General features: G+C 36.0%; 1 long non-coding RNA gene across 1 annotated transcript; it reads left to right on the forward strand.

The window, feature by feature from the left end:
- Positions 1–248: 248 nt before the first annotated feature.
- LOC145803107 (uncharacterized) lies at positions 249–10,488 on the forward strand. Its single transcript, XR_014345219.1, has 4 exons — positions 249–406; positions 2,922–3,027; positions 7,479–7,637; positions 7,725–10,488. It is a non-coding gene; the product is annotated as an uncharacterized LOC145803107 (long non-coding RNA).
- Positions 10,489–10,703: the final 215 nt, after the last annotated feature.

Below are 10,703 nucleotides of genomic sequence, written 5' to 3' on the forward strand. Positions count from 1 at the left end.
AACATTTTTGTCGCCAAAAAATGGGCATATTTCTGATTAATTTTTGACGACCAAAGCTGGGTTAGTCGTTGTATATTCAATATTGCCGACGAAATTTTGAATTTAGTAGCAAAAAAACATCTTTAGGCGACCAATTTTTTGTCACCGTAAGGGTTTTTTGGCGACAAATAGTTGTTTAGTCGCTAAAGCTTCGAAATTTTTTTTAGAGGGAAAATTATTAATTTTGGTGCCCAGTATATACATTACACACACACAATGTTTTGTTCTCTTTTGTCTCACACACCAACATCAACATACAGAGCAGTCCATACCAAACCCGTTACTCACCACCGACGATCATTACCATCGCAGGCCATCGGTGCTCGCCACCACGACCACTGCAAATCATCCCCACCACTAATTACAGGTATGTGTCTGTCGTCTCTCTCCCTCTCTATCTATCTGGGTCTGTTTGGTTCTATCTGTTTCTCGATGTCTCTCCCATCCCCTTCTCTCACGATACAAGTAGGGTTTGACATGTTTTTTTCCTTTCATTTTCCATTTATTTCGTAAACAAACTTTTAGGGCTTTTTCTAATTTCATGAATTGGTGTGGTTCAAATTGCGGATTGTGGATTTGGATTCTCGATTTTGGAACATCTCAGAAATGTTTGGATTATGGATTTGGATTCTCGATTTTGGAACATTTCGGATTTGGATTCTCATTTTCCATGCTCTTTAATCGTCATTATTCAGCTTATAATTAATAATCATATGCCTAAATTAGAGTTTCTGAAACATCTCGGAAATGTTTGTGGGCATGGACATGTACTGGGAATGTAGTTCATTAGTTTATGGGCATCTGTGTGCCCACATTCTAGCGTAAATGTACCTTTCATATAAGTAGATATGGAAGGATAATGGTTTCAAATGTCTGGTGACTGGTGGAATAATGTGCTTTGTCATCAAGCATACATTGATTACAGAGTAGTGATTGGTCTTAATCATCTTGGCTCCTTTTCGCCAACTAGTACAAGGCCCTGGAATATACAATTTATGTTAGCTTGCTAATTATTGCCACACATTTTTATCTTTCGCTAATCTGGTTGAGGTTCGATCTTTTTCCCTGATCTATTGACTCTTTCTTTACTCAGTGTGCTTGAAATGAACACTTAAATGGCAATTTCATCATTAAACTATGCGTAAATGTACATTTCATAGGATATGATATGATATTAACTTTCTTCTCAAATTGCAATTTCATCATTAAACTGTGCTTGAAATATGGTGTTATATGTATAAATAAGTTGCCATGATATTATTATCTATTTTTTTTTTTTTTTTTTGTGGTTTATTATGTGAATAGTAATTGTCCTCTTTGTGTATGTGTACATGATGTCTGAGGATATGCCTTTTTGTATGTGTACACTGAATAGCATGGACTGAACTATAAAAGCTTATAATCTTTTCTCTTTGTCTCATTTTCAAATTTGATTGTGGGATTGTTGAGCACTATGCTCTGTATTATTGCTCTCCCACACATTTGTGATGTGTCTTTGAAATTGAATTCTCCTGTCGAACTTGGTGCCTAACTGAATTAAGAGTTCAAGGATAATTACCAGCAAGTCATTGATTGGATTTATTTACTCACAAGTCTTAAGTGATTTTCTTTTTTCCTTTTTTTTATTTATTAATATATTTACATATTTGTCCCTCATTTTGATAATGAGAATTTTGAGATTTTCAATGTGTTTTATGTTTATGGAATGATCAATTGGTATTGGTAGCAATACTGAAAAAAATTATTACAGTGATAAATGGTTGGGATATTTTGATTTTATTTATAAATTTTGATTTATTTTAAATTCGTTTGTGTTAATTTGTATTGAAATATCTACAACTATTATTATTATTATTTTATTATAAAAGTGTGAAGAATTGTCATGTTTTCTATTTTTTATGTATCTTCAAAATATCCTTTCAAAATTATTAAACTATAGTAAAATCATAGACAACTACAGGCATTTTTCAAAATTCAAACATCTTCAAATATCAAACATCTTAAAATAACCAAACACTTTGAAATATCACAATTTACTATTAAACACCTTAAATGTTTTCGACTCATGACTTATATCTAATTATACTATTTATGTTGGATATATATATAGCGCTTATTGCAGACTTCGAACTTAAATTGGTAGCCTCAAGGAATTTACATGATCCTTACCAGCACTAGCCTCAAGGAATTGAGCGCTATGCTCTGTATTATTGCTCTCCCACAATTTATGTTAGCTTGCTAATTATTGCCACACATTTTTATGTTTCGCTAATCTGGTTGAGGTTCGATCTTTTTCCTTGATCTATTAACTCTTTCTTTACTTAGTGTGTAATGGGCAGATGGTTCCTTTTACAGTCCTTATATTTAGATTGTCTAAAGTTGTGCACTGGAATTCTGCTATTTGTTGATCAGACACACTACGAAAAACTTGAGGTTTACACTATCGTTGTTTTCTATAGTTGAAAATAATTTCTTTAAAAGTCAGCCTCAGTTGAGAAATCTGTGGCCAACACATACGAAATTAGGAGTAGAAAGTGTGATTAATCAATAGCCTAAATGCTCTCACATCTTTCTACTGCAAACCTTTGGAACTCCATAGAAACAATAGAGGGTAATCTGGTCAACATGACGATTAAAGAACATGGTCGTCCTTTCACTCATATTTTTTTGAAAAAAGATGAAAACTAATCTCTTTGAACTCCTGGGATAGCTGTAGCCTTTCAACCATACCGTTGCTTCTAAAAGCACCTACCTTTACAATCTAAGTTGCACAAGAAGTTGCACTATGTTAGTGTAGAATGGGGACAATAATAGAATGGCAATGGCCAATGTAAGGCACTAAACCATATTCTAACTACATTTTTTTTTTTTTTTTTGTCTAGGCCCTCAATAGGCTTCAGCCATCTCTACTGTAGACCAAAATGCCCTTACTGGAAGAACACAAAAGCCATCAGAAAGTAGAGAAGTCATAAAGTGGTGCTAATCTATGTAAGTATATCACATTCGAACATTCTAGCCCAAATGTACAATGTAATTAGTAGTAGTTGTTGGGTTTGAATTTTGGATTTTAGTAATTGATTATTAGATTTTGCTGACTTTTTTAACTATTTGCAGTTAGTAGTCTATTTACATGACATTTACATGAGTGGTCTCATTACTTTTGTTTTCTGGTTAATAGTCTATTTGAAGTTAATATTATACACCAATTACTTTATTTTTTTTAAATGTTTCAAAACTTTAAAATTTCATTACTTTTGTTTTACCCATCTGATTTTCATAAAATTTAATTTTCGGAATGTATTTGCTGAGATCTATTCAAGGAAAGTTTATATTGAATATCAAATTTAATTTCTCTTTAAATTTGGTTACACTTATTTGTCTCCCTCTAAGATGACTTCACATAGAATTGTGAATGTATGTCACATTTGCATGTGAATACATTCCAAGTTAGTAGTGAAATTAGCCAACCATATGCAATTGACAAATAGGCAAAACATCCTGATCTGTTATTACTATTTTGTTCACTTCAAAAAGCAATGCTAATCGAACCCCTAAACTTACTTAAGCTCTCTTCTATTACAGAGTATTTTTCCAAGTTGTCGTCCATTCCCAGGTTCATCTTCGCTTGATGTGTACTGTTCCAATAATGGACAAGAGTTGGATCATGATAATAGATAGGCTAAAAAGTAAAGAGTATGTACAAGGTGTTCAGTCATTTATTGAGTTTGCTACGAAGAATTTAGGGCCGTAAGATGAAATCCGTTGTCCTTGTGTTGATTGCTTGAACGGCACGAAATTCCCTCGACATGTTGTACAGTTGCACTTGATTCGAAGAGGAATCGCATGTTCTTATCGAACTTGGGTCCACCACGGGGAACATGTTCCCATGTTTCATGCTCATCCTACTATGCCAAACGATGATACTCAAACCAACCGAGCTGGAATGACAACCAATCACGAAAATGCGGGTGAACTTCCAACCATGTTACAAGAGATTTACATGAGTGGTCTCATGGATGATCATATCGACGAAGAATGTACTAGTTTGGAGAGGCACAATTTGTTGAAGTTCATGAAGTTATTCGATGATGCTCAACGCAAAGTATATCCAGAGTGTGAAAAGTTCTCCATCTTGTCCTTCGTAATTAAGATGCTTCACGTGAAGGTGTACAATAAATGGAGCAACAAATCTTTCGATGTGGTTATGCAAGTTTTCAAAGACATTCTACCAAAGTGTGATGAAAATGTTCCATGGACCCTTTATGAAGCAAAAAAGTTCTTATGTGATTTGGGTTTGGGATATGAGGCCATTCATGCATGCAAGAATGCTTGTACTTTATTTTGGGATATGAGGCCAAATTGGAGAATTGCCCTACATGTACGGAGTCTAGATACAAGTTTAATGACAAGAAGAGTAAAACAATTCCACACAAAATACTGAGGTACTTTCCTTTGGCACTGAGGTTGAAGAGATTGTACATGTCGAAAAAAACAGCTGCATATATGAGATGGCACAAAGATAAGCATGTGGACGATGGAGTATTGCGACATCCAGCTGATGGTGAGGCATGGAAGGACTTTGATAGGCTACATCCTATGTTCTCTGCGAATCCTCGGAATGTAAGGCTAGGGCTTGCCACGGATGGTTTCAATCCATTCGGACATATGAGTACATCGTACAGCATGTGGCCCGTAGTCTTAATGCCTTACAATCTACCCCCATGGAAGTGTATGAAAGATCCATTTGTCATGATGTCATTGCTTATTCCCGCACGATCTGCACCTGGAAGGGACATCAATGTTTACTTGCAACCATTAGTAGAAGAGTTAACTAATCTGCGGGAGCATGGTGTGCAAACACATGATGCCTCAAACGGCAAAATATTTACAATGCATGCAGCAGTCATGTGGACCATCAACGACTTCCCTGCATATGGTTCCTTGTCTAGTTGGAGCACAAAAGGTTACCTGGCCTGCCCTAATTGTAACATGGATGCATCATCTCACAAATTGCGAAATAAGATAGGGTATATGCGTGCTCGGCTGTACTTACCTGAGAACCATAATTGGCTAAAAAGTAAGCTATTCAACGGTGAAATTGAGAATCGGTCCAAACCTGTGGAGTTATCAGGAGAACAAATACTGCAGCAAATTAATTTGGGGATGTACAGGCCGTATGGAAAGCATCCTACTAACCAGAAAAGACAACGGACTGAAAATCTAACTCTGAACTGGACAAAAAGAAGCATTTTGTTCGACCTACCCTATTGGAAAACACTTAAGCTTCGACATAACCTTGATGTCATGCACATAGAGAAGAATATACGTGACAATCTGCTTGGGACACTATTGAGCATAGATGGCAAGAACAAGGACACCGACAAAGCACGTTTGGATCTGGAGGACATGCGAATACGAAAGGAGTTACACTTGATAAGGCATGCGAATGGCTCTTTCCAGAAGCCTCCAACATTGTACACATTGTCCCCGGCAGAACGAATAGGGTTTTCTGATTTCTTGAAATCGATTAAGTACCCTGATGGCTATGCGACAAATGTATCCAATTGTGTCACCGCGAATGGTGGTAAGTTAGTTGGCCTCAAGAGTCATGATTTTCATGTCCTTCTACAACGACTTCTTCCCATTGGGATGTGAGGATACCTTCCTACCGAGATTGGGACCACATTGATTGAGTTGGGAACTTTTTTCAAACAGTTGTGCTCAAAGACATTGAGGGTGACTGATTTGGAGAAATTGCAAGAACAAATTGTACTTATACTTTGTAAGCTTGAAAAGTTTTTTCCTCCTGCTTTTTTCGATGTGATGGTCCACTTGGCAATTCATTTGCCTTATGAGGCTAGGCTTGGAGGGCCTGTCCAATATCGATGGATGTATCCTATTGAGAGGTATAACAACGAGTTAGAACTTTTTTTCATGTACTTATAGTTCAATATGAACATATTGACGATCAGGCCGATGCTTACATGTAGGATGCTTGGACTTCTTAAAGGACATTGAATTATTCTAAGTTTGAATTGACATGACATACTTTCTTGTGTAGATGAACCAATTGCGAAATCAAAAGTCACTCGAAGCAACGGATGAGATGTGGTCATTAGCCAATGGACCTAATGCCTTAGTGAACACATATTTGGGATGCATTTGTCATGGCGTCCGATTCCATACTATCGACCGTAATAACCGTCGTAAGTGTCAAAATAGTGGGTTGGTAGTGGAAGGCGACCACCAAGGGCAGTTGATAAAGTTCTGCAGCTACCTTTGTAAAGTGTAGGAACTAACATATTTGTTTGGACATCGGGTTGTTTTGTTCCAATGTGGATGGTATAACACTGGTAGTAGTCGAACTTTGCGCGTCGAACCACATGTGACAACTGTTGACGTAAGAAGTCGATGGTATAAAGATGACTCGTTTGTGTTCCCAAGCCAAGTTCAACAAGTTTTCTATGTTCCTGATACGAAGTTAGGGCCAAATTGACGAGTCGTAGAAAAGTTTCAACATCGACGAATTTGGGATGTGCCAGAGCTGGATGTGCCAGAATTTGATGAAGTGTTGCAAGATGATGAAACTAGTACTGTTGTACCAACTGAGCCTATTGATGATGATGTTGTTTTACGTCGGGATAACATTGAACCTGCAATTATTTCAATGGAAGTTTCTCAGTCCAATAAACGTGTACAACCCGAGGGTGTCATGGATGATGCTTTCATCTGCGATGACAATGATGAACTAACAATCTCGGGTGATGACGAAGAAGATGAGATGGAAAGTGATTTTGATACAGATATGGACCTAGAGTTTTAACTCAGTTTGGTCTTTTGTTCGGCTTGTTTTGTTGATGTAATGGGGGCAATTAAGAATATTGATGAACCTTGTAATTTGAATTCCATGCCTAATCTTGGTTCTTCAGTAAATTAGCTTCAAATATGAGTAAACTAATTATGTCTTCATTCTTCTTCTTCTTCTTCTTCTTTGGACCCCAATTTAATACCATTGTAATTAATTTCCTCTATGATATCTATGAACTTTGGTAGAAAATTGAAAATCAAATTCATACACAGTTCAGATTTTCCATTCGGGCAGTTGTGCGGCAGATTTTCCCACAATCTGTGCCAAATTTGCACATCTGCTTTGTCTCTGTTTGCTGACTGGGACAGTTCGCTGCTGTTTTTGTCCACTTTGGCTGCTTGATGCGTGACTGCTATGCTTAGGTGCTAGCTAATGGTAGGATGGTTGGTTGGCTAAGTTGGGATGTTGTCTTGGTTGCTTAAATGTATTCATGCTACTCTGGTAAGGCCTTGTTTTGTTGTTTTGTGTGCTGCTGTTTGGTTGTTAATCGGTTTGGTTGTTATTCATGTTGTGTTGGTCACTAATGTTCAATTTTCTTACTGTCACTAATCATGAAATCTTTATGTGCCAGGTCTCCTATGTTTTAGATACAGAAGACTACTTCTTCCGCTTCAAAAGGAGAAGGAATTTGTCAGCTGGCAGATCGTTGTGCCATTATCAGACAAGAATAGAGCATGTTCGCTGCTGTTCTTAACATCCTTTTAATAATAATGCATTTTAATTGCTAAAGGTAGATATGAGCTTTCCTTTGTCTGCTGATTTTATTTATCAAATTAGATTGGAATATTCCAATGATATTTTATGTTTATTGTCACAGGCATGACCGAACAATATGTTTGTTGCATTCTGCATTCACTGAAATAGCCAAACAGAGACTCAGACAAAGGGTATGGCTCTCAATCTACTATCTCATGCACTTAATGTTCTGTAAATAGGTTGATCCATAATGTTACTGTGCTGTTGTGTGTACACAAATTGTGAATGGAAACCATATTTTTAGACCTTGGAGCATCACCATTATTGTGTTAGGCGATAACAACATCCAATCAAAATGTAATGATAAACAAACAAATTCCAGTGAACTTATCAGAAACTAAGGACAAATATGTACAAATTTATTTTAATCTAGACAAGAAACAAATCATCAAAGAAGTTATATACAGGGTGTAGATTCTGCCAAGATGGGATGGGAAACTGGAATGGTAGCTATAAATTCGGAAGAAAACTAAGATATCCTTGCCTTTTACCATGGACAACATCAAGTTCTATTCTAGTGTGACCTTCTTAAGGTTTTGTTTCAAAACAAGATGGAACCCTTTACATACATCATGCCTATAAGCTCTGAGATAGAGAAAAATAAGAGAGAATGAGAAAACACTTGATAATTAGGAAATATTTATACAAATCATTAAGCAACATAATCATTTTTCCTTATGTGACAAGAGATGTGTTTAATTTTTTTGCAACACAGGAAAATGTAGAGATGAGTTTGCTTATGTGACAAGAGATGAGTTTGCTTGCAAGGTGTCAATCAAATTCTATAGCCTGTTTGCAACACAGGAACAGATAGAAAAATGGTCAGCAAGGATAAGGCAGAAAAATCATAATATTGAATGGCAAAAATGGAATACTAAGATGGTCTCAATAAACAATCAGTCAATTACATTTAACATTGATTAACATTGTTCTTTCCCAAAGTGAACTATAAGCTATAGCTTTAGCACAAAGGGAACATGTTGTATTCTTTACTTGGTTAAGCCAAATTTAACCAAGGTAGTAGTTCTAACTTTCTCAAATACTTCAACATTCTTAAATAATCAACTTATCAAGTTGACAGTTAGACGTAGATGACTCTATATTGTAATTTAACTTTCATCATCATGTCTCTTCTTTCCAACTGGATTTGTTGAAGATGGCTTCACTAAAGATAATTAAATCTAAATTCTTTAACATACATAAATAAAAAAACACCAAGGAAATTGATCTTAAATCATCCTATGAAGACATGGGTGACACGACTTGTACTCGGTGGGTTTAGCTAAACCCCCTAAACTTTATTAAAACAATGAGATTTTGACAACGCCAAGTCAATGAGGGAGCAATAGAGCAATAGAAGCTACATGATATCCCTAGCAAATGCAACTAATATACAAACCATTTCTACATAAACAAACAGAGCAGCTCACAAACTTAAACCATTATAACTTGAGAGTTTGGAGATCCAAATCCTTAAAAAATGTTCACATATTCATGTCAGCTCTTCTTTCGGAATTACTCAATCACAACATATTTAAGCAGATCCCATACATATGCAAATTCTCCAATATTGTAACCTTGCTGCATAACTCAATTATGTTCACATATTCACTTGATTTGTGCCTAAAATAAATGCAAAAAAGTAGCAAAAACGACACTATAGCTTAGTGATCAAATTAAACACACATCTCTTGTCACATAAGGAAAATATTTCAGAAACAATTGATAATTAGGCAAACATAAGGAAAATCAACAGTTCAGGTTTCTATACTTATTGGGTTTTTTTTTTTTTTTTTAAGATTAGACAGCGTTGTAAGTTCTAGCATCATTTTTGTTTGGACAAAACCAACTCCAGCTGGAGCAAAAAAGAGAATATTCAAATGTTCTCAAGTTATTTTTAGTGATTATTGCCAATACGTTCTGAGGGACACAATGATACAAATCAACTCTATACTGAAAATAAAATAAAAGGGTAACATAACAACAAGGACTACTCAAAATGAACTACTATGCTCATAATTCATCAATTTTCGGTGTCATTAAAAAATAGCCAAGTATATACAAATCACCACCATAGCAAAAATACAATTAAAAGAGAGAGAAAGAGGGAAGGGAGATAAGATAAGTATGAATACCTTCTGTTCTGATGCTGATCTACTGGTGTTGATCTGTCTTGCTCTGATCTGTTCTGTTTTGCTTTGTTCTGATCTGTTTTGCTCTGTCTTGGTGCTACAATTCTGGACCTGATCTGATCTATCTTGGTGCTGCATTTCTGGGCCTGTTCTCTTCTAATCTGAAAGTGGGAAGAATGGTAGTCCTCATGGCCTCACGTCATTGTAAATGAAGCAATCGAACTTGAGACCTTTTGATAATGAAAGCGTGTATAGGATTATAGAAGAGATAGGGAGATACAATTATGAAGTGCCAGCCCCAAAAGCCTTTTGTCTATACTCCGTATAAAATAAGAAAGCATCCTGACAGTGTAAATTTGAGCAGTAATATACCAATTCAATGTAACCTATAATGCCATTTCTTAATGATGAGAAGGCTAGTGGTAGTATTTGCAAAGTGCAATAATATATGATTTCCTTGAAGCTTTACAATGTATTCGATGTTTATTACTCATGTACGTTTGTTACGTAATGTAGGTACAATGGTTCCTAGAATCAAGATGGGGCGACAGAAGAGAGCAACAAGTGACAACGTACTATCAACCTCTGAAGCATGTGCACAGGAGATTGCCACCCCGATGACGTTCTCTGATGAGATGCAACCACCAGATGATACACAAACAGCGGTGTAGGAGACGCAGCCAGGTGGAGTGGGTAAGAGCATACTATTTAGTTGTTTAAAAAAAAATTTGGTTTTTTTTTTTTTTGGGAGGGGGGGGTGCATAAGTCATCAAGTAAGGCAATGAAAACTGCATAAAGACAAATAAAAAGAAAGGAAAAAAAAACTAAACATTACTTTACACGTAACAAGGACACTTACACAACAAATAAAATATTAGGTACACAACCTTCAAATCAGCTACAACAGT

The sequence above is a fragment of the Camellia sinensis genome, chromosome 11 (assembly GCF_055761805.1).
Source record: "Camellia sinensis isolate YWXY chromosome 11, ASM5576180v1, whole genome shotgun sequence".
In the NCBI taxonomy this organism is placed as follows: Eukaryota; Viridiplantae; Streptophyta; class Magnoliopsida; order Ericales; family Theaceae; genus Camellia; species Camellia sinensis.